Source organism: Capsicum annuum, chromosome 12, assembly GCF_002878395.1.
Source record: "Capsicum annuum cultivar UCD-10X-F1 chromosome 12, UCD10Xv1.1, whole genome shotgun sequence".
NCBI classification, from domain to species: Eukaryota; Viridiplantae; Streptophyta; class Magnoliopsida; order Solanales; family Solanaceae; genus Capsicum; species Capsicum annuum.
The window spans coordinates 121,850,946-121,877,645 of NC_061122.1; the positions used below are offsets into that span (position 1 = coordinate 121,850,946).

Here is a 26,700-nt window from a genome sequence, read left to right on the forward strand (position 1 = left end):
AAATGTGGCCCTTTTCCTTGCTTTTGAGTTTAGATAGATAATAGCATTTCTCTATTTCCAAAATGAATTTGTCATTTTCCCATTTGTGAAACCCAATTTTTTTCAAAAAAAATTCAACCAACATTCTCAAATGTTCTTTCGTATCAAAATAATTTTCATATTTCACTTTTTAGAATTAATTTTATTAATTTTTAAATTAATTAAATTAAATTAATTTAATTTAATATTTTAAAATTAAATTTAAATATTTCAAAATTATATAAAAAAATATTATAAATTATTATTTTTTTCATATCAATATCCTATGAATATCAAAAAGTTAATCCTAATAAGTAAAAAGCAACTGAGGATAGGGATGACAATGGTGTGTGTGGTGCGGTGCGGGTGCAGTGTGAGGTTTTCTAAATCCGCAAGTTTTAAAACCGCATCGCACCGTACCACATCAGTTTTAAACCCATATAAATTAACCCCACATTTATACCCGCATCACACCGCTTCATATTTTTATTTTTTTGTTTTTTTTTAAAAAATTCGTAATTCCATTGAAAATCATAATATTTTCAAATCTACAACTAGAAAATAATAACTAATTTCTATTATATAACTTTTCACTAAAAAATTGTCAAAAAGTATCACGTATACAAATAATAATCAAATATTATATTTTTATTAAAATGAATAAGATATTAAAAAAAGCTATAAAATTATTTAATTGGTAGTGTTAAACATGTCGTTTTAAGTATCATAAAATTTTAAGTAAAGAATATATATAATTTTAGTTATATTCATGAGAATAATACTAATTTTTAGCTTTTTTTAAATTTAAATCCACATATACCCGCAACCCGCACCGCACCATTTAAAAAAAAAATTACTTTAACCCGCCCTGCACCGCATAACTTAAAACCCGCACCGCCCCACAAAGTTTAAAATCAGCACTGCCCCGTACCCGCATCACCCCATTACCATCCCGAACTGAGGGAGTACATACTATATCCGATTTTGGTTGTTTCGATATACTAAATTTATTTCAAATATTTGACATGTATGAAACCTAAGAAGACATTCATTACTATAATATCAGAGTATTAATTAAATTGAGTTTGATCTCATCAAATATTTAAGCAATTCTCTTTGTTAGATCTAACTGGTAATTATTATTTCGCTGAATATATAGATAAATCCTTTAACTTTTTGACTTTTTCGTATTAGTATCTCAATTAGGACATGTACCTATTGAATCCTTTTATCATTCACAAATCGTGTCAATTAAGCACAATCTGCTGATGTAACAAAAATTATAAAATGAGTCTAATACACATGCTAATAATGCGGCAAAAAGGCATATCAAAATAACGACACATGACATTTTAACTTAAAATAATCATAAAAATATTTTTTTAGTAATAAATCTAATTGTGTTTATAAAAACAAAAAGAAGAGAAAACCCCATAATACACCCCACCCCCACTGCAGCAGTTCTTTCCTTCGAAATACCTATTTCCCCCCTAGATTGAGCACAAAAAAGTAAAAAAAAATATTTTTGTATCTTCTTCTTCGCTTCTCTAAATTTTATTTATTTTTTTTTTCACCATTGAAGCACTTCTTCCAACTTTTTTCCCTTTTTAAAAATTTTCTCTCACTTTTCAAACACAATTTTTAGTGAGAAGAAAAAAAACTTCAACTGCACTCCTTCATTTTTTCACCAAAACAATATCCAACAATAATTTCAGGTGAAAAAAATAATGAATTTTGAATTGTGAAGAATCAATAATGGATTATTGAAGAACCAATCAAAAGAAGCCGTTAATTAAATTTTATTGTATACAAAAAATATCATTGATTTCAGATGCAATTTGAAGGTATAAAATGCTATGTTTAAAGATTTATGGAAGAGGAAAATGTTGGAGGCTTGACAAGATACCATAGAGAAGAAGATATGAAGAAGAAGATGATAGTTATCTTTTTTGAGTTTTATTTCTTTAATGTGTTTTGCTTTTTTTTTTTATTGCTTGGATTTTTTTATATTTAAATTTTTTTAATTAATTGTGGCTTCTCTCTCCTAGTGGAGAATGTATTACACATGTCACGGCATGTCGGCGTCATGTCAGCGATTGTGCATAATTGACATGGTTTGTGAATGATAAAAGGATTTAATATGTACATGACTTAATTGAGGTGGCAATATGAAAAAAGTCAAAAGGTTTAGGAACCTGTGTGTGTATTCATCCTTAGTATTTTATGATATAAAAGAGTGAGTTATGGACGATCAATATTACAGTCATTTCACAATATAAATTCATCATTCAAAATTTATCTCTTTTTGTGGGCTTAATTTTCTATTCAATCTTTTCTCCCTTCTTTAAAATGCACTATTTCCTACTTCACACATTAGCTATATAACCCAGGAAAATATTCTCAAAATAATCTACAATTTAATGTTTATTGTACTATTTCAAACTAATGTCATTTTAACAAGTTCTGAATTTCAATTGTTGTATTTAGTTGGCAATTATTCAATTAAAAAAATTATTAAATTTTATTTCAAGTTATTTTTTGATAATAAAATAGGATAACTTACATAAGTCCCAAATTTTTATTGGGTTCTAACATTTTTTTTCATAACTTTTTTTAAATTAAATGATATTTCGGATTTTGATATTTGTGATACATATCTTTAGCCTTGATACATATGGATTGTGATATATTCATAATTTAGTGGTTAGTTAAATAAGGAAGTAACTAATTTTTAATTATTATACGAAGTAAAAATTAGGAACAAATCGTGGTATAAATACATCTGGTTTCAGATGTATCATAATGATACATTTGGTAAAATTACTCAATACCTATTAAAAAATCAGTCTCGCATAAACATAAATAATTTACATATGCCAAACATATATTAAATGTATCAAATATTTATAAATAAATAAATAAATAATATGAAGCACTATCACAAAGTATCTACCATATATGTCACCAGTATTCCAACAACAAATATATAATATTGGTAATGTAATATTTTTGATAACTGATTGACAACATCAATACATATTTTTTGGATTAAATACAACAAATCCCCCCTCAACTTGTTAGCAAAACTTACTTTAGACCCTAAACTTCACCTTTAATTATTTACCTCCCTAAAAAACTTTTATATGAATTTTTTACCACCCTAAAAAAATTATACCACTCTCACTATGGAGAGTGCATCACACTCGCACCACATTGAAGCCACGTCATAGCCACATCGGATCCACGTCAATGCCACGTAAATAAATTATTTTTTTAAATAATACATACATATATTATTTTTTAAATTTTATATATATATATATATATATATATATATAATTTGTTAACCTTTCAGCGTCTTTTTCTTCTCTTTCTCTCTTCTCCACTTTTTCGCCATTGCTTCGCCGGAGGTGATGGCCGATGAAGCTCCGCATTTTCAGTCACCATTGCCAATGCTCCTCCTCTCTTATCTTGTACCATCCTTCTCACTTTTTCTCTCTCAAATCCGGATCCCACCAAGACCAATACATCCGTGAAACGGTTCACCGCCACTGCAATTGCAGGTCGGTGAAAATTTTATCTAAGCAAAACTCCAACCCGCCACCCCTTTCTCCCTCTACTCTGTCACTGATTCATCCAAGGAGTGAATTTTTGATGGCCTAAAGTTGGAGATTTGATTTGAAGATTGTAGCAATTTTTTAGGGATAAATTTGCTCTTAGATTTGTAATTTCTAAATACTTATTGTTAATAGAGTTTTCTATAAAGCAAGGCTGAGTGATTTTTTGGATAATCCTTGTACATTTGGTCAATCTGTTCATTTGATTAAAAATAGTGATTTTGTTAATGGAGCTTTGAATGCTTTGTGCCTAACTTTTCGATCACCGTTTCATCTAATTGGTCGCGACAATGGAATCAAAATATTTGTTTCATTTGCACACTGTGGTATAGAAGCTCCCTATGAATAAATTCATGTAAAAATTATGAATTTTTTACAGCAATTTCAGTAAATTCGATTTTGATGTGCGAAAATAAAATCAATTTTTTGATTCTTGAACATCAAAAAAAATTATTTGTCATATAATTTGTATATTTTATTCTTCCTATGATTGTGTATTTGATTGAACATTTTTGATGGAAAGAAGTGAAAAAAGAAAAAAATAGAGGAAGTAAAAGACATTGGATGGTGTGGTGTGAAGAAAAAGAAGAAATAGGGGTGGTGGGGTGTGAGGAAGAAGGAAAAAAAATAATGGTTAAAAATATTAAAGTGGGCCCCACTAAAAAAAATTTATACTTTTTTTTCACTAAAAATGTGCTTATATTTTCTTTTGCCACGTCAGCCGTTAAGGGGGCAAAATAATATACTTTAAAGTTCATAAGGGAGGTAAATAATTTCCCAATTAGTTTAGGGTCTAAAATAAGTTTTGCTAACAAGTTGAGGGGGGATTTGATGAATTTTCTCTATTTTTTATACTATTATATTAGTGTTACACATGTCGTTTCTCATGAGATAAAATGTATCAATGATGCACATGTAAAATGTATCACAAAATTAAATAAAATGCCATATGTATTAATTGAAAAATATTTAAACTGAATGAGGGTGGTGAAATCATTAAATAACCAAAAAACATATGCATCATCCTTATAATTATGAAAAGAGTACAATTTTTTTTATATGTATCTATATATGTATTAAATACATTTATTTGATACATATGTATATGTCTTCATACATATAATTGATGCATATGTATATGTCTTGATATTTATGATTAATACATATAATCCACCCCTTCCCCTGCCGTTATTCGTGCCGCACCATCACCGTCACTTTGGCTACCCCACCCCCTCCGTCGTTCGTCCTCACCACCTCCACCACTTTGATCATTCTCGTTGAAAATCTAACAACTAATTGTTCAATTTACTTATGATCGATACATACAATCCGCCACCACCCCTCCTTCGTTCTTCCGTACCATCACCGGAATTTTGGCTACCCTAGTCCCTCCGTCGTTCGTCCACACCACCACCACTTTGATCATTAGCGTCGAAAATCTAAAAACTAATTGTAGAATTTCTCTTCTTTTCCTTGGTGGGTATTGACTTAAAAGTTGTAAAAAATCAAAACTGATAAAAGAAAAGTTGATAAAAAGATCAAAAAAGATAATGAAATTAGTGAAGAAGATCCAGTAATGGAGATGAAAGTTGTCTCAATTGATGATAATTTGGGAGAGATTTTAGGCGATGAAATTTTTGAAAAAAAAATGAGTTGCATGCGTTAATTGTAGAGTAAAAGTAGAATGGGGGTTTTGTTTATATATATCAAGAGTAAAATATTAAATTCAAGATTTTAAGTAATTATTTAAAAGGTAAGGAATTTTGGGTAATAAGATCTCTTAGATTTGTGATTTTGTGTAATTTTTTCATTAAAACACTCTCAAATTGTATATGAAAAGACCTTCCTCTTTAATACACTACTTGAAAATAATTCGAACGAAAATTTTAAAAAATATATAGTCATTTTATATATGTAGCATGAGAAGTATCATTATGTAGGAGTATACTACATATATGATTGTAATACCCCACACTTTTCTAACTCAGTTCCACTCTTAGTGTACAAGAGTTTCTATGTAGAACCTTCAATACACTTGGAATTTTTCAGATTAACATCCACCAAATGGTAGGAAGTTGAATTAACTTTCCAACGATATAAATTTCACCCAAATTCGATATTCGGGTGAGAACTTATGACACTTTTAGTGAAACAGTATGTCAAATGGAGCAGCACCACATCGTGGTGGGGGTCAAAATGGAATTTGTCCATTTTCAGTAAATCACCATGATAGTGCCGCATCGCGATGAAGTTTTCAGTTTCCAATTGTCATTTTCCAGTGTGTTAAAGTTATAACGGCGCGTCGCTCCATAGTTTCAGTAGTTGTCACTTTCCAGTGAGTCTCCACGATACCTCTGCATCATACCAAAGTGCATTTTTGCACTCGACCTTGGACTACACTAGCTATACAGTGACTCACCGCGGTGGCACTGCATCGCGGTGATGGCTAATATCGAAATTTTTAGTAATGGAAATTTAATTCTTTCTAGGGGCAGTTAGGTCTTTTTTCATGACCCTAATCAATTCAAAACATGAGATTAACATCCTAATAGACTAATGTCATTTTTTATTCAGATCCTCTCAAATTAAAAGCACTCTCTCTCAATTAGAAAACCTTAGCTTTCAAGATTCAAGATCAATTTCCAAGATAATTCCCAAGAAACCTCAAGAATTCAACAATTCAGGTATGTTAGGTGTTCATACTTGAGTTTTCTTCCACCCTTGGAGTCCAAGAGCCCTTTTTAAAACTACAAGTTATAAAATTCATGATTTTCATGCTCAAAGTGGATTGTATTCATGGTTGTGTTGTTGAATGGGTTTTGATTCAAGAGTTAATTATAAGTTTCGTGAACATGAGAGAACATGTATGTTGATTGATGTAATTCACATGTCAAAACCCTTTAAAATTTCATGTTTAAGTTGTAGTCATGATGCTTATATGTTGTTCATTATCATGTGCATTAATTATGCTCCCCAATTGTTTGATAAAATGCCCATGTGAATTGAATAGTGAAATCATGATATGTTATCATGTGTTGACAAGTGTTTGACAAAATAAATAAATGAATGAATTGTGAATAATTGACTATTGTTATGCTTTCAAGATTGTGCTATATTTTATTATGGATGATATCGAGTCCTAGGGGTATTTAATACCCAAAATCTAGCTGTTTACTTAGATTACGGTAGTTATAGAATAGTCATAGTAAGGTCAAGAAAGTAGTATTTAGTTAGTCTTCACAATCAGCATGAGTCCAGTCAAGCCAGTCCAGTAATTATCAGTTCTAGTGTCATTTCAGTTGGAAGTAGGATTTCGCATCGAACGAACCCAGGGATAGGGGAATTCCTGTCAGTTTAGGGTTTGACCCTTAGTAGTAGTCCATGTGTTACAGAACTACGTAGCCAACGTAGGATAAGTCGTCCTTCTGCCAGACTAGGGTTGATGCAATCATGTATATATACATTTCATGAGTCTTCCTGCCAGACTAGGGTTGACACAACATTGTTAGTATCCCGTGGCAAAGTGCTAACACCCTTCCAACAAGGGTTATAGGTTTGGCCCTAAATCAGTTTACATCAGGGTATGCTAGTTAAATGAATTCTCCCACAATCTCAGTTTCAATCTTCAGAATAAAACTCAGTTCGATATACATAATCATGACTCAATTATCAATAAGTTATCAAAATACAGTAATTTCGTTCTCCATGTACTATTATTCAGTTACTTCATATCATTCAGTCAGTTGTTGTTCATGCACATGAGCCCATGCATAATAGCATTACCTCACTTAGCATACCAATACATTTCACATACTGATTGCATACTATCTTTTGCACTATGATGTCTCATATCATATGTTCGGATGCTCGAATTCTTAACCGTACTTAGCAGCCTAGGATATTAGCAGCAGATTCAGTGTTGAGTCCTTATATTTTGAGTGAAGAGTTATTATTTCAATATTTCAGTAGATTCAGTATTTTTCTTAGACAGAGTTAGTTAGGGACTTGTCCCATCAACTCCATATTCAGACAGTTAGAGACTTTCAGACTAGCATAGTCAGTTATTCAGTTTTTTAGATGTTGTTATCAGTATTATCCTCAGTATTTAGTATTTGTTTTCAGTTTATGAATCTTATGGCATTTTCAGTTACATCCGCATTTATATTTTAGTATTATATTCGTACTCAATGCAGGTACCAGTCATGGGTTAGCTTGTGGTCCTTTGGGGTCGTAAGTATCGTGTGACGTCCAGGATACAGACACGAGACGCTACAATGATCGAATTAGTTTGATGCATTTTCTGATTCACTAATAATTCAATTTTACATAAATTTAAACTACACGAATATTTAATTAAGAATTTTTTCAATAAAAAATAAACCAAATGTGAGAAAAGTATGAAAGATAAATAATTTCTATTATAAAGGAACTAAAATTTTAAAACAACTGAAAATACTAGAGAAGTATAGCTATATATTTTAAATTTAATAAGAAATTATGTTACAAATAATATTTTTAGGATAATTTGATCAATTTTAAATTTAGTGATGTAAACCTTTTTGAAAATAAAATAAAAAAGTTTAAAACCTTTATAATAATACTATAAATCTGATTAAAAAATTAATATACTTTAATTATCATGTAGAGTGTCAACTTTGATAAAAATTATTACAAAGTGATTGAGAATTTTGAGATATTACTAAAATCTCAAAATAAAAAATTAAAAATTAATAAACATAATGAAAAAAAAAATAATATATGAAAATCTATCTCTTTTTTTGTCATAACACAAAAAGCATATATATATATATATATATATATATATATATATATATTTTATTTTATTTTAAAAGATTTATAAGATGTTTAATTGAAAGTAAATCATGAAATATTATCTATAATATATTAAACGTGTGAAGTCCTTAGAAAAGTGATTCAAACTTTTTATCCTTCATTAAAAGACTTCCATTTAGACAAAACTATCTTTTCACTATTTTATTTAATTTATTATTTAAATATTTTTTATTATACTAAACTCCTAAATTATATGGGACTCTAAAATATATGAAAAGAGAATCAATTAATATTCTCCTTTGTACTGGTCAACTACAAAAATACTCTAAAAATATAAATTTATTAAGAAAATACTTGTATAAATATTGAGATCTGGAGAATAATTATTTATACTAATTTATGCACACAATATGCTTAGGTCTTTCAATAACATATATGCGTGCCCTTTTTTACATTTTTCTTTAACTATTTTTTTATTCTCTCTTCTTATTCTTCCTTTTTCTTTTAAGTTAGCTATTGATTCACTTGTATTTCTTAGATGCTAGGTAGTTGGTTTTTTATTTTGTAAAGTATTACCTTCTGATTTTTTCGATCAATGTATGGATAAATGTATATAAGCCATCAAGCTTTGTATAATAAATTCAATAAATGTTTTTATTATTAGTTTGTATAATAATTGTATTGTCTTAGTATCTCTATTAGTTTTTTATTTTGTGGTAATTTACAGGTTGTATACGAATATCGATCGGATTTGAGGAATTTTTGTATGTAAAGTTTAAATTTAATTGTATTATTTTGATATTTTTTATTGTACTATTTTTTTTGTAGTTTGCAGGTGGTAGATAAAAGTTGTAGGTAAGGGTTAGGTTTAATTGCATTACTTTGATATATCCGACTTCAGAAATTTTTTTGTGTAAAAATTAGGTATAGTTATATTATTGTGATACCTCTATTATCGTATTATTTTGTTATAGTTAACAGGTGGTAGATGAGTGTCAGACATTTTGAGAAATTTTAGTACAAAAGTTAGATTTAATTGTATTATTTGATGCCTCTATTATCGTATTGTTTTATTGCAGTTTATAGGTGGTAGATGAATGTCGACTAGCTTTGAGAATCATTTTCCGTAAAATTTAGGTTTAATTAAGTAAATTCTCCATCTTTATATATTTAAAAGATGTTGAATCTAATTATTGTATTATTTTTTATTATTTAAATAAATTTTTTATTTAGTATAACGTTTGAACTCATTAAAGTGAGGTACACACGCGAGGCGCGTGCACCTAAGCTAATTAAATAAAAAAATGTTGGACCCATATATAGCACAGAATATATCATCTAATGTTAATAAAAAAGCGAATTTAGCGGGATATTATATCTGGAGGTACAATTTTTGTAGTTTTCCCTATTTTTAATCTTTTTCTACTTAGCTGCATTTTTTATTTGTCTTTGGTCTAGTACAAATTTTTGTATTGCATGCACTTTCTAGGGTTTGATGAAACTTCCCTACTATTTTCTATTAAGGGTGTGTTTAGTATGAAGGAAACTATTTTTCTTGAAAAATATTTTTCTAGAAAATATTTTTTATGAAAAATAATTTTCCTAGAAAATGTTTTCCTAGAAAATAAGTTGGTTTCTTACTTGTTTTTTTATATTTGGTTGGTGGATGAAAAATATTTTTCAAAAAATATTTTCTAGTGTTTGGTTGGTGAATGAAAAATTATTTTTCAGAAAATACATTTTAGTATTTAGATAAAGAGTAAAAGTATATTTTACAAAAATAATTTTTGACCCTGAAAAATATTTTTTTAGGGTGTGTTTGATATGAAGGAGGAAAAAGGTTTTCTAAAAAAATAAGTTATTTCTTTCGTATATTCTTGTGTTTGTTATACAAATTGGGTAAGTATATATTTTCAAAAAGTATTTGTTTATATATAACAAAAATAATGAGAACGAATAGGATAAGAAGAGTGGGATAAGAAAAAAAAAAATTTCAAAAAATAAATTAAAAAAACTTTTTTTGGAGGGAGGGGGTTGGTATGTAGGGGTTGAGGTTGTCAAAATAGGTAGTAAGAGTGGGATAATTTTTTTTAATTTATTTTAAAATAAATAATTTTTGGGGGGGGGGGGGGGGGGGGGGGGGGGGGGGGGGGGGGCTAGTGGGGGTAAGGGAGTAAGGGTGGGATACGAGAAAAATTATTTTTTTTTGAAGGGGGAGGGGGGTTGGTAGGGTGGGATGGCAGTGGGGTCGGGTACCGGAGAAAAAGAAAAACGTTTGTATTTTTTAAAAAAAATTATTTTTGTTATAAATGTATTTACATTATAGTGAGAGTAATTTTTATTTCTTCTTGAGGGATAAGAGATCATCAGATTGAGAATACAATGAACGAAACTCCTTTATTTATAGGGAAAAATACTCCTAGTTTCTGACTAAAAGTCAGATACTTCAAATCCTAATAGATATCAACTAATCTTATTAGATCTTGATAGACATTCCATATAATGTAAATATATTTTTAACACTCCCCCTTAAATGTCTAGATAGATAATGTGCCTTTTTAAATCCTTACTAGTAAAAACCCAGTAGGAAAAAAAATCTAGTGAAGGAAAAAGAGTACACATCTCTAACAATATGCATATCGGTTGCCTCATTAAAAACCTTATAAGAAAAATCCAGTGGGACAAAACCTCATAAGGGAAAAAGAATACAGCGTGTATTAACTCCCCCTAATGAGAACATCCTTGAACCTTTGCATCCCGATCTTGTGCACCATCTTCTTAAAAGTTGTAATTGGAGAAGACTTGGTGAATAAATCAGCCACATTTTCACTTGAATGAATTTGTTGAACGTTGATATCACCATTCTTTTGTAGCTCATGTATGTAGAAAAGCTTTGATGAAGTGTGCTTCGTTCTATCTCCTTTTATGAATCCTCCATTAAGATGTGCTATGCATTATCTCCATATAAAATTGTGGGTATATTGTCATATTTCACACCACACTTTTCTCGAATTAGATGTATCATGGACCTCAACCATACATATTCTCAGCTTTCTTCATGAATAGCTATTATCTCAGCATGATTCGATAAAGTGGCTATGATAAACTACTTTGTATATCTCTAAGATATTGCAGTACTACCACATTTGAACACATAGCCTATTTGAGACCGAGCTTTATGTAGGTCAGATAAGTACCCAAAATCAGCATGATCAATAAGATCGGGACTGCAAACTTGCTAACAAATTAACTATAAAAAGGCTATATCAGGCCTTATAGTATTTGCAAGATACATTAGTGCATCAATTGTACTAAGATATGGTACTTCATAACCATGGAGTTCCTCATTCCCTTTTTGATGTTGGAATGGATCCTTATTCAATTTTTGCATATTTCTCATTTAAGAAAATACTCTATTGCTTTTTGAAAACTCTCTAAGAGTTTCAATGATACTCAAATCATCAGATTATATCTTATGAGGATAGTAAAAAATTTCCCAGAAACTTTATATGCTTCAGGCATTTTGAATCCTTTAGGGATTTTCATATGGATGTTTGTCAAGTAACAGTATCTAACATGTCAAGTGTGACATCTTCAAGTGTCTGGACTACAAATCAAGTAAGTTTTACGCTTACCAAAATGCATCCTTTCAAGTTACTTGATAAATGTTTCTACTTCAGCATGCTTAAATTAACGTAGAATTTAGATCCTTATAATCTTTTACAATATTACACCAATATTGTATCAAAGATATCGTTGATGATTTCTTATTTTGTATCAGTTCACAATGCGATATAACATTTTGAGATCTCATCACTTCATTATTTTCAGGTACCTAAACCTCTCATAAGGTTTCATGAAATGTTATGTCGTAGGCTCTTCAAGAGCACATTGCCTTCTTATCATGATTATTTGCTCCTTATCCTTTTCAAGGATTATTCATTTGGAACCGATTGGTCTATCATGATTCACGCATGCATATACTTTATCCTTTAAGGACACAAAATAGGAGCACTTGCAGCTAAATATGAGATGCTTTCGGCATTTGACTTGAATTATCTTTTGAATGAGGATCTGATGATAATTCCTAACATATTTCATAGCTGCTTATAATCTCCCCCTTATGTTAGGAAAACTAACATACATCCCCCATCTTCTTTGAGGAATCCATCTTTGTGCATCATGGTATATTTATTAATCGCATACCACACATCAAAACTATTAGATGAAATAGTTGGTTCCTGACCTTGAACTAATTGAGAGGGAAAAGATAATCATAATATATTGGTCTAATGCATACAAGTGCTATTGTATGCAATATATTATATTTCATGCCAATACATGAAACTTTATTCTCATTAGTAATGGTTCAGCTATTTATGAAAGGTATTTAATGCTAAACCATCATCATCAAGATGAATTATCTTGATTACACAATCTGAAAATTATGCTCAATTTATATTGAACAAGTAACTTTATGAATGTCAAATGTAGGTTGACCATGAGTGTACATGTGATTATCTTATTGATGCATCTTCTCAACATATCACATGATAGGTGAATGGGCCCTTCTTCACCTTTTATTCTTTTCAAATTTTGAGGAATTCAATCCCAAAATTAGTTGGTCCAACCAACTTATCATGAGAACAAGCAACATTAAAGTTCATGAAGAGTTTTCTTATTCTTCAATATATGTTCAATACTCAGCATACACATCTTTGGGATATCATAATCGTTCATTTCAACTTATGAACTTTTAATCTAGTAAACTTCAAGTTTACCATGATATGTATTTTTGCTTTAGTAAATTTCAGATTTAATATTATATGAATAAATTTCAGATTTACTACTTTAGAAGTAGATTTCAAAATAACTCATCTCAGCTATTCTGCCTCTTTTGGAGGTGAGTTGTCCTACCATCACAATTAAGTACATGTTTATATTAATAAGCTTCACTAAATATTATCACATTCACTCTAGGGAATGAATCTGTGCTTATAATAATCAAAATTCTCATTCCTCAAGAATGGAATATAATCTTGTCTTGAGCCTATCAAATTATGATAGCTTATATATCTTATAACCTCTTTCATTATATTGGTACTTCAGGAGCAAATTGAGGTATACATATGATGTTGAGAATTTTCTCTAGCATATCTTTAATCATAATAAGCGTGTGAAAATATTATCACTTTTGATGATAATTATCATATTGTCTCTCCACGCTTATATTCGTGCATTCAATCACTTTTCTTCTTTCAACAATGAAGCAAGTTGTCAATTTTTAGATTTATGCTACCATATTCACTTCATGGAATAAAGCATATTAATGAGATATGTTTCATGACATTTTATTAAACACCCATTATTTTGCCTTAGCCATCATAATATCATCAATATGGTATATTGAGATTCAAACTCAACATCTTATCCATATAAAGGCATCTTAGGCATGAGTCGATGGTACTTGAACCCAACATATTAACATCCTTTTTGATAATATTGTTCTTAAGGAATAAATTAAAATATAAATGGTTCCAAACCAATTATTTTTCCTCAAATTCAATAATAATTATATTAGTAGTAGCAAAAGAAAGATAACATAAAGAATCACTAACCTTGAAATCCTTCTGATTTATAATCTCACCTTGTTTGGCAGAGTCTCGTGCTGATAACATGTTATGAAATATAATTAATAACAAAAAGAATAAATAGAGAGAGAAGAGGGGAGACTTCTTTATTTCTCTTAAGGATGAGATATCTTAAGATTGAGAATACAATGAACAAAACCACTCCTAATTCGAATCCTCACAATATTTTACAATATTACGCCAATATCGTATCAAAAATATCATTAATGATATATCATTTTGTATCGGTTCATAACGCGACATAATATTTTGAGATCTCACCACTTCATTATTTTCAGGTACCTGAACCTTTCATAAAGTTTTATGAAGTGTTATGTCATAGACTCTTCAAAAGTACATTGCCTTCTAATTATTATTATTTGCTCCTTATCCTTTTCAATATTTATTTCATTTGGAATCGATTAGTCTACCACACTTCACGTATAAATGTATTCACATTATAGTGAATGTATCTATTTGATATCTATTAGGATATGAAGTATCTATCTTTTAGAGAGAAACTAGGAGTATTTTCCCCTATAAATAAGAGAATTTTGTTCATTGTATTCTGAAGAATCATTATGATCTATCATCTTTCAAGAGAAATAAAGAAGCATCCTCTCTTCTCTCTCTCCATTCTTCTTATTCTTTATATTATATTTCATAACAATTTTTTTTTTAGTTTTTTTTAAGGGAGTAGGGATTTGAGTTTTGGGTTAGGAGCTGAAGTAAGAAAAAAATTGAAAATAGTATTTTTGAATGGGTGATGGTAGGGGTGGGGGTCGGGGTAAGGGAGTGAGGATGAGGTAAGGAAAAATTTAAAATTTTTCAAAAAATAAATTTAATTTAATTTTTTTATGGTGGTGGTGGTGGTGGGGAAAGGGGGGGAGGGTAGGGTTTTGGGTTTTGGGTGGGGAATGCGGTAAGAAAAAAATTTAAAATATTTTTTTTGGATGAGAGTAGTAGGGGGTGGGATGGGGGTAGAGGACAGGGGGTCGAAATAGGGGTGAGTGATTTTGAGAGTTGTATGAATATTTCAACTTAAGAGTGAAGTTGAAAGATAGTTTTAGAAAATATTTTTATTACTTTTTGAAAGGAAGTCATTTTCCTTAGATTTGAGGAAAATAAGTTGATTTGAAAAATATTTTTCCAAACTTTTAAGCCAACCAAACATGAGAAAATTAAAAAATATGCCAAACACACCCTAAATCTCTTTTATGTGGGATGGATTTCGTCAGATCTAACCGATGAAGATTGTTAAATATTTGATATAGACTAAAAATGTTCATGTTTAGAAAATTTCAATAGCCAAAACCGTTCAGAGCATACTTTGAGGACTAATTTAAACCTTCTCCCATACATGAGGGACCATTTCTATCATTATCTCATTTATAAATAGTATACACTCCACCTTGAAGCTTGAGGAACTATATTGAATATTTCTTTATATACAAAGTATATTATTGGATCCTCCAATTATGACTTTCATATGGACTACAACTGTAGTAGCTGTAGTTATATACATGTTCAATAAGTTACAAAACATCAAAAACAAAAAAAAAACTTCCACCAGGTCTATGGGGAATTCTCATTTTGGGACATCTTCATCTGATAGGAAAAAATTCACACCAAGATTTTTATAGATTATCCAAAAAATATGGTCCTTTTATGCACATCCAACTTGGTTTGGTACCAACAATTGTTGCCTCTTCCCCTGAGATAGTTGAATAAGTCCTTCAGATTTATGATCAAGTATTTGCTAGTAGACCTCATCATGAAACCTCACAACATGTGTGTTATGGACAAAGGAACTTGATTTTCTCTAAATATGGATTTTATTGGAGGAACATGAGAAAATTGACTACTTTGAACCTTGCAAGTAGTCAGAAAATCAACTCATATCAACCATCAAGAAAGGAAGAACACTACTAAAAAAAGGTCAAAAAGCGATGCAAAAAAAGCGATGGACTGTCACTTTAAAAAGCGACGAGAAAAGCGACGTTGGCCATCCTTTTTTTTAGTTTAATTTTAATTTTAATTTATTTTTTACTTAAAGCAACGGCCAACATCACAATATCCGTTGCTTTTTTTCACGGATTCTTGTGCCAAGTAATTAAAAAATAATTTATAATTTTTTTTAATAAAAGTGACGGAAAACGTCATAATTTATTAAAAAGTAATAATTATTAGTTTTTAAAAAGAGACGTAGTCTATCGATTTTTAAATTTAATTTTTATTTTTATTTATTTTTCTTAAAAGCGACGGACGACGTCACTATAATTTTATTTTTATAAAATATCAATTCTAGAAAAGCGACTTGTCCGTCGCAATTTGTAATTATTTTTAATTTTTCTTTATTTTTTATAAAAAGCGACGGATAGCGTCACTTTTGTTAAAATTAAATAAAAATAATTTTTTTAAAAAAGTGACATAATCCATCGATTTTTAAATTTGATTTTTAATTTTTATTTATTTTTATTAAAAGCGACAGACAACCTTGCTATATTTTTTATTTTTTAAAATATTAATTCTAGAAAAGCGACGATGTCCGTCGCAATTTATCATTATTTTTTTTTTTACAAAAAGCGACGGATAGCGTCGCTTTTGTTAAAATAAAATAAAAATTAATTATTTAAAAAGTGATGAATATCGTCGATATTTGATATTTTTAATTTAATAAATAAATAATGTTTATAAATATAAAAAATAAATTGAATATATTAATTTTTAAAAAGCGACGGCCAACGTCAAAATTTGCCGTCGAAAATTAAGTCAAATTTTTTAGTTCCCGCGTATTAGGGCAATAACATAACCATTTCTTTTCTTTTCTCTCTCTCTTCCTTTCTTTCTCTCTCTTGCACCGCTTCGCTCTCTCTCTCTCTCACTCTCTTCCTTCCTTTCTCCAATCAATGCCCCTTCAACGCAACCATTGTTATAATGTCACAGCCGAAGCTCTCATCGACCAGGTACCTCAAATTCCTAGTTGGTCTATTGATACTGTTGATGAAGTAAAGGAATTTGTTTGTAATTAGTGTTAATTTTTTGTATTCAAGGTAAATTTGATGATTATTCTTATGGGGTTTTAGCTTGTAATGGTGTAATTTAGTGAAAGTTTACATACAAATTCAAGTTAAGCTTGATAGGGTTTTAGCTATGTATGTAGACATGGGGATGGGATAAAAGGAAAATTTGTTTAATTCTGTGAAGGATGAAATGATAATTTGATGGACCATTTGATAATGAAATTTGGTAAATTTGTTAAATTCTATAGAGGATGGAATAATAATTTGATGGGTCATTTCATATATTTGCTACTGCTAGTGATAGAGTAGCAAATAGTTTTTGTTCATTCCACTTAGCGAGATTTATTTATGTCAGAATCTTGTTAATCTTTATGGAAGATAAAGAGGAAACGCCACAAGATTAAGGTTTATGTAAAGTAGAAATTATGTTACTCCGTTAGACTTCTTGTTCTATATACTGGTTGAAGGGGTTGGCTGGGGGGGTGAGGTTGGAGTGTGAATTTGGTAAATTTGTTGAAAGGGAGAAGGTAGAATAATAATTTGATGGACCATTTGATAAACTTGATATTCTTAGTGATCGAGTAGAAAATAGTTTTTGTTCAATCCACCCTGCAAGATTGATGCATATTATAATCTTGTAAGTCTTTATGGCAGTTAAAGAGGAAATGCCACAAGATCAAGTTAAAGCCGAACTAGAAATTATGTTACTAATTACTTTGTTAGTCACTCATTCTATCTACTGGTTGAAGATGGTGAATTTAAAAGAGAAATTTGGTAAAGTTATTTAATTTTGTGAAGGATGGAATAATAATTTGATGAACCATTTGATGTACTTACTATATTCTTAGTCATAGAGTAGAAATAGTTTTTTGTTCATTCCGCTTAGCAAGATTTGTATATGAGATAATCTTGTAAATATTATGGAAGTTAAAGAGGAAATGCCATAAGATTAAGTAACTAGAAATTATGTTATTTTTACTCTGTTAGTCTTCTTGTTCTTTCTACAAGATTAAGCAACAGGAAAGCATCAAATTCCTAGTTATTTTAAAAAATATAGTATGTTCTTTATTTTCTGTTTAGGATTCTACATAAATCTCCCTTGCTAAACTATATACTCAGTCTGAATAACCAATCAACTGGTAAACTTATCAAATTTAACCCGTCACTTTCTACGTGTTCAATGTCATTGTCATATACTATATAATATACATTTATGAAATAAATTTGAACGTGCATATACGATGGCAAGTGACATTAGTTAGTAGTACTTGCTGTTTTATAATTGTAAAGCATATGCCATAAACAGTAAGTAATATCATTAGCTTCCAAAACTGGGAGATCTGGTTTCAAATTTCCTTACCATTTACATCCAAGTATTTCTTTATTTTTTCTGCTGAATTCTCATTATTTACCATTAGAATATTTAACACAAAATTACTTATTTTCAGATTTTTCTTACTGCCATAGCGTTAGTTTTGGATTATCACCTGTCTCGCTGGTATGCATTGGCATTATTAGGTGGGTTCTACTCTTGTTTGTAGTTTATGATAATGCTAGCTCTAAAACTTGATAGGGATGTTCAAAAGAACTGTGTTTGTCATAATGAGATGCATGAATAAGCACTACATGAAATCTATTTATTAGATGTATCTATGTTGCTCGGACTCTTCAAAATGATCAACATGTGTGTGTCGGATTCGCCAAAGGTAGTGTATTTTTGGAGAATCCAATATGGGTGTGGCCTCTAAAGTGAAGAGTCCATACAACTTAGAGATGGATGACTTAATGTCTTTCTCAGCCTTTTGCAATTTCATTCTTACCCTTATTTGAGAATGTCATTTATTTGATGATTTTAACTAATGCAGTTGTTGTATCGGTGTTTCCCTTACAGTTATACACATTATAGCTCAACAACCTCCATATGAAGGACTAGGTACTCTTTCTACTCCTATTTTTTTGGTTTACCGTACTTAGAAAAGCTTCTTGTGAGGGTACATTTGTTTCTTATAGTTTTCTGTGCATAAGGTACATAGAGATTATTGTAAAAATAAAATTAAAGGCTTACTGAGTGTAAACGTAAATGCCAGGTTCTTGTAATCATTTGACACCATTACAGTTAGAGAGCTTGCTTACTGAAGGGAATACATTACAATTTTGGCTGGTTGGTTCTCTGAAGTTTCTTTATCTGTATTTTCTACTTAGTGTTGTAGGTCTTGTGCTCCCCTGAAGATTAAATAACATACATGTTTTTATCTATGGTGATTGTGGTGAAATGTGAACTAGTGACTTAAAATGTGAAGTTAATGATTTATGACTTGAAAATGCTTAAGTGTTGCTGCTTGAAATGTGAAGTTAATGACTTGAAAAGGCTTAAGGGTAGTTAGTTGAAATTGTGACTTTATGACTTAAAAATGATTAAGTGTAGCTATTTGAAATGTGAAGTTAATGAGTTGAAAATACTTAAGTGTAGTTACTTGAAATTGTGAGCTTGTTAGTTGAAAATGCTTAAGTGTGGCTACTTGAAATGTGAAGTTAATGACTTGAAAATGCTCAAGTGTAGTTACATGAAATTGTGACCTAGTGGTTTGAAAATGCGTAAGTTTAGTTACTTGAAATTGTGTCTTTGTGACTTAAAAATGGTTAATTGTAGCTACTTAAAATATGAAGTTAAAGAGTTGAAAATGCTTAAGTGTAGTTACTTGAAATTGTGACCTTGTGACTTGAAAATGATTAAGTGTAGCTACTTGAAATGTGAAGTTAATGACTTGAAAATGTTCTCGTGTAGTTACTACAAATTGTGAACTTGACTTAAAAATGCTTTAGTGTTGCTACTTGAAATGCGAAGTTAATGAGTTGAAAATGATTAAGTGTAGTTACTTCAAATTGTGAACTTGTGACTTGAAAATGCTTAAGTGTTGCTACTTGAAGATGCTGAAAAAAATGAATGAGTCGGACCCGGATGTGTGGGTTGAGCCCAGAGCTGAAAATGCCAATGTAAGACTTATATTTATATTTTACTCTAATATACCTTTTTATTTAATTAGCTATATCATTCTCCTATTGGATACCTTTTGTTATCGACTAGCAAGTAACCCGTATAGTTCTTAAGGTTCTAAGGATTTGGTTTTTGGTTACTTGGGTGTTTATTCAGTGGTGATTCAATATGCACTTTTATTCCTCTTTAAGGTGCCGAGAGATAGTACCTTAAAGCTATAACCTTGATCGATCAAGAATTGTTGTCTTTTGGTTGAGTAGTACATTTCCTGCATTTCAACATAGATTGTAAGGTCATACTATTAAAATTGTAGTATCCAAATGACGTATAAGAAGATATCAGATATCAACAAAAACTAGCAAGCAGAAAAAGATTCTGCACCTTGGTATCTGTTAACACGAGGTAGTAAAAGAACACATTATACTCCTCATTACCTCCTGCCATCCTATCTTGATCCCGCCCCTGTAAACATAACAATGAGCTAAACACAGCTGGATTTGGAACTATGTAATGAAATCTAGGGCTTGCATTAGTTCACGTGTTGGGTAAGAAGTTGCAATATCTATATATCAATTCTCATCCTTAACACGGTTTTCTTATAGGATATATATTTCCATAAGAGGTCAGATATTGATTACAAGCATGCATTTCCCTAGAGTAAGCAACTTATTTTCAACTCACAACTCCCTTTTGACTCTCATTGGCAAGTTATCCTACGAAAAAACGTCCATAAAAGATGAGACAAATTCTAATGGTTCTGCTTATTTGAATATTCTCATACTAATGGGTGATAAAGTCATAGATGTATTTATAGCTTTAAGCTTTTTTTTTTTTTCCTTTTTTGATTACTGAGAAATTCCCAAGGACTTGTAGCAAAAGGTTTGAAACCTGATAGATAATGGATCCACTCTTCTACCCTTTACTTATGGCAGGTATTTATCTATGGCATGGTCGAACCAGTGACATACTTTAAGCTTTCTTAGAACTTGTTAGTTAGATAGAAGATACTCAGGGACCACGTAGTTTTAAAGTACATATCCAGAACCCCATTGAAGAAAAAAGAATTTTTTCTTTTTGTGCCAATTTGTCATTCATAAAAAAAGTTCAAGAATTTCATGGGCTTGTTAGCAGTTATACCTTTCTCTGACATATTAGTCATATGAGACATCTCCAGGTTTAGGGGGGTTCAGCATTAGTCCTATTTGTAAGACCCAAATGAATAGGACATTACTAAGCTGATTGGAATAGAAAGTGATGTTGCTAATTTAAAGCACATAACATTATCCGGAGGAGACATGCAACTATTGACTTACAAATATCTGTCCAGGTAAATTTGGACTGAGTGATATTGAAGAAACCTTATATATTTCTTCAACTGCCTGCATATCAAATGCAAAAAAGGAAATGTTCTGTCTTAGGTACATAAGAGTCAAATACCAGAAAAACTGGGTTAGGTGCATAAAGGTAAAAACCTAAAAAACTTGCATTTTGAAACTATAATATGTCTGTTACTGGCGGGACGTGGCATGTATACCGTGGAATTAGTCAGGGTGCACGCAAGCTGGTCCGAAAACCACAGTTATAAAAAGAAAAGAAACTATAATATGCCTACTTGGTTGACTTGATTAATACCAGTAGGTACATCATAGTAATCAATATTAAAGAGTTCTGACTTCCTAGAAATGCTGGCAACATACACTAAATATTTGAAGTTATTTCCAGTTTCATGATTAAAAACCACAGAAGAAGGTTTGTTTTTACTTTTTTCCTCTTGCACAAAAATGCTTATAGAATAGTCTCTTAGCTAAGTACATGTTCCTACATATCTCAGGGGGAGTTTCAACCTGAAAATAGCTAGGAAGAAGACTAAACATCTTCTCGTTATATATACGGCCTTACAGAACACAACCACCTTGTTATTTGTATAAGGAATTTACCTGGACCATCACTTGCTAGAGATATTTTATCAGTTATCAGAACACTTTTACTTAATACTATTCTTCCAAAGGTTCCTACTAGCCGATCTGTAGGGATCTTATATGCATTGTATTTATGTTACTGTCCAATTCCACAATCAACTTTTAGATTTGTGCTTTAGTGCTTGTTTTGACTCTTAATGTTATTGGGAAGAACATGAAACATAACATTTTTTCCTATCCTTGTCTTTTTTAAAATTCAGTAAAATTTACTAATGTGTCTTTTTTTAATATGCAGAATGAATTTATATGCTACTTGTCTGAATTTGGTTTAACCAAGCCTACACAGAAGGAATCAAATAAAATTTGGATCGAAAAAGTGGCGGGAGGAAGAAAAAGGGGGAAAACCTATGGATTTGGTTCTCGAAATGAGTTACAATGTCTTCGTGCTGGATGAGCTGGTATTGGTTCCTCGCGCTAGGCTGAGGCGATTGACGGTGTTCAACTTGTTGCTATCTCACAGCATATTACAGATCTTTCACGTACCTTCGCACAGTCTGTTGCTTAAAATGAACTCATGAGCAAGATTGTCTAGGAACTCAAGAAACAAGTTGTTAGCATGAGTCGCCGTCGTCGCCGTTCTCCATCTCCTGATTCAAGTAGCAAAGAAGAAACAAAAAGTGATGAGTTTGTTGACCCTACTCCTTAGTGTTAGTTGGATTTGCTTCTAGATTTTTTTTAGACATTAATGTTTGAACTTAACTTTTAACTTTTGAATTAAGAAGCTTAAAGACTTACGTGTTTTGAATATTTTTGAATTACCTGTTAATTGTTTTTGAATATTGGATTAGTGTTTTGGATGTTGTTGAAGCGTTGATGATTTGAATTACTTAAATATTTTGATGATTTAGTTATTTGTATGATTAGTAGTGTCTGTTGCATGACATATCTATTAAACTGTATTTATTTGGCAGGTGGGATATAGAAAATGCAAATATTTGCATTCCAAAAAAAATGCAAAAAAGCGACGGACAGGGTCTCTTTTGGCCGTCGTTTTTTTAAAATATATTTCCAGAAATGTGACGCTTTGCATCGCTTTTTAAATCGGTAATTTTTTTTAAATATTAACGACGATGGCCGTCGCTTTTTATTTATTATGAAGAACAAAAAGCAACGACCAACCTCGCTTTTTAAAAAAATATTTTATTTTTCGCAAATTACGACGGATTGTGTCAATATTTCTAAAAAAAACTTTTTTTTTCAATAAATCGACGATGTCCGTCATTTTTTGTTCATCATGTGTTCTTCACATGATGAACAAAAAACGACGCACATCATCACTTTTTGTTCATCATGTGTTCTTCACTGAAGAACAAAAATCGACGCACAACGTCACTTTTTAAAAAAATAAGTAAAAATATTTTTCTCCCTAAAAGTAACGTTGTTCGTAGAAAAAAAAGCGATGCAGACCATCGTTTTCAAAAACCAACACCCCTTTTTGAGACGAAAAGAAAAGCGACGGATTTCCATCGCTTTTGACCAAAAAAATGACGTTGGCCGTCGCTTTTTGGCATTTTTTTAGCAGTGGAAGTTTCCTATTTGGTTAAGACAATCAAACAGGCTGTTGATCAAGAACATGTTGATCTTAGTGCTAAAGTTTCATCATTGAATGCAAATTTGAGTTGCGTAATGGTTTTTGGAAAAAAGTTTATGGATGAGGATTTGAACTAGGGGTGTTCATGGGTCGGTTTGGGTCGGTTATTGGTCAAAACCATAACCAAACCAACTTAGTTGGTTTTAAAATTTCTAAAACCAAACCAAACCAAACCAAACCAAATAAAAAAATAATCATCGGTTTGGTTCTTGTCGGTTTAGTTCGGTTTGGTTCGATTTTTTCGGTTTATAACTTTAGCTAATGATAAAAGTTGAAAATTTAAAAAGCAAATCCAATATAATATATGATATGTCAATTGAGTGTTGTATATCAACCTTGAAACTATGATGTCAACTGAGTGTTATACTTCCGCAAAGCCATGACAACACCATATGAATACTTCTAAGAAAATATTAAAAAACAATATTTAACAGAATGATATTATAAACCCCAAAAGGTGAACACATAAACTTCTTGCTCAACAAGGTTCAAAAAGAAAGTTAAAATTACTGAGTGTCTATAGTCTAATGAATCTCAGCTGTAAAATTTAATATACAACAAGATATTATTTTCACAATTAGTATCATTTGTCATTCAAAATGAGAAATTCATTTAGAATCTCATAAGGTACTGTCAATTGGATGAAGACATATGACTGAATGTGTTACGACTAAAGTTAAATCATGATTAAAATATAAAATGTAACAAATATTTAGATTGTATTTATGAATAATATATAAATAATTCTAATATATATATATATATATATATATATATTGATTCGGTTTGGTTATTTTGTCGGTTATTTTAGAGTAAAACTAAACCAAACCAAACCATATTAGTTTCGGTTTTTTAAAATTCAAAACCAAATCAAACCTAACCAAATATCGGTTTTTTTAATCGGTTTGGTTTGGTTAAAAACCAAACTGTAAACACCCCTAATTTGAACAAAAGGGGTTTTAAATCTATAGGTCAAGAAGTTGTACATCTGGCAGCAACACCAAATCTTGGTGATTTCTTTCCTTATCTTGGTGTTTTGGACCTCCAGGGAATTACTGATAGGCTAAAGGCACTTTCCAGGGTTTTTGATGAATTTCTTGAGAAGATTATTGGACATGCTCAGTCTAAGGAACAGCGGGAAACTAAGGATTTTGTAGACACCATGATGGACATTATGCAATCTGGTGAAGCTGGATTCAAGTTCGATCGAAGCCATGTCAAAGCTGTCCTATTGGTATGTAATTTCATTGATATTGGTCATTAAGTTAGCAGCAATAACAAATTCTGGCATTTGCATTTATATATGTTACGGTTCTTTTAATTTTTTTCAGAATATTTTGCCATGCTTTTCTTTAGTATCCGCTTCGATATGTTTTTCGTTGAGCCAGGGGTTCTACCTTCCCCAGACCCCACTTGTAAGATTACACTAGTATTTTTACAACGTTAGCTGTCTGTTTTGTAAAGTTTCATCATTAATTACCAGCTTTACGCTAGTTATCAACTATTGCTCCTGAGGGGAGTGTCGTTGTACAACTCACTTTTGTGGTCACAAATTTTGGGTTGCAGGATATGCTTATGGCTTCAATGGACACTTCAGCAACATCAGTAGAATGGATACTCACTGAGCTACTAAGGCATCCTCATGTCATGAAGAAACTACAAAAAGAGTTGGAAGAAGTTGTAGGAATTGATAGAATGGTAGAAGAATCAGACCTGAAGAATTTAAGTTACTTAGACATGGTGATCAAAGAAGCACTCAGGTTGCATTCTGCTGCACCGTTGCTGATTCATGACTATATAGAAGACTGTGTTGTCGATGGCTTCTTCGTGCAAAAGGGGTCGAGAGTTATTGTCAATGTATACGCAGCCCAAAGGGATCCTAATGCCTGGCCTGAACCAGACAAGTTTTTGCCAGAAAGATTTGTTGGGAGCAGTGTAGATCTTCGTGGACACGACTTTCAACTTCTACCATTTGGGTCTGGTAGAAGAAGTTGCCTTGGAATGCAGTTGGGAATCATAATTGTTCGCCTTGTGGTAGCGCAATTGGTGCACTGCTTTAATTGGGAACTTCCAAATGGTATTCCGCCTAGTGATCTGGACATGACTGAGCAATTTGGAGTGGTAACTTATAGAGAAAAACATCTAATGGCAATTCCTACATATAGACTCCAACTATAGCTGATTTAAATTAAGCATTTTTCTTGTATATGTGCCTCAATTTTTGATGTATTTCTAGTACAACTTTAATGTTTATTAGTATAGTGAATTTGATCTCTGGTTTGGCTATATAGTTCACTGAGAAGTTCTATTTAAGCAGCAGTTCTGGTTGTTTTGATATGAAAATGTGTTGAGCCACATGAATAGCTCAACTTCAGATTTTATATTTCATTAGGTAAGTCATATAATTGTAATGCATTCATAAATTGCTAGAAGGATTTGAAGTTTTTCATTTTCAAATTTAGGGTGTGTTTGGTACGGAGGAACACATTTTTAAGAAAATGTTTTCTTATTTTTCCATCTTTGGTTAACAAAATCTTTCGAAACTATTCTCTAGGAAAACAAGTTCTTAAAAAAGAGGAAAATGACTTCCTTGATGGAAGTAGTGAAAACAAGTAATGTAAGTGACGTTCTCTATGTATTGTATCCTCCCACCCACCTAATGCCTCCAACCCCTACCCCTTGACCATCCCACCCCGCCACCCTGAGGCTTCACACCCCATCGAGTCCCAACTCTATTTTTTTAAGCTAAGATTACATATAAATGTTTTTGAGAAAATATTTTTTTTGTTTATTTATGAAACACTGGCAAATAGATAAGAAATCAACTTGTTTTCTAAGAAAACTTGAGGTCAAAGATTGTTCCATCTATGTATCCCCCAATTTAACCCTGTATATCCTCATGTATACATACACACATCTATGGGAGAGTGCGTTGCACGTTTGTTCTTTTTCATTTTTATAAAAATTCTCTATATTAAAAAGTAGAACTATAAAGTAGGAAACTCTAGAATTAACAATATTAATGGTACCACTTGTTGACCTAGTAATGAACT

General features: G+C 31.0%; 1 pseudogene; it reads left to right on the forward strand.

Moving 5' to 3' along the window:
* The first annotated feature begins 15,537 nt into the window (after positions 1-15,537).
* On the forward strand, positions 15,538-25,968 carry LOC107849898 (annotated as a pseudogene).
* The last annotated feature ends 732 nt before the right edge of the window (positions 25,969-26,700 follow it).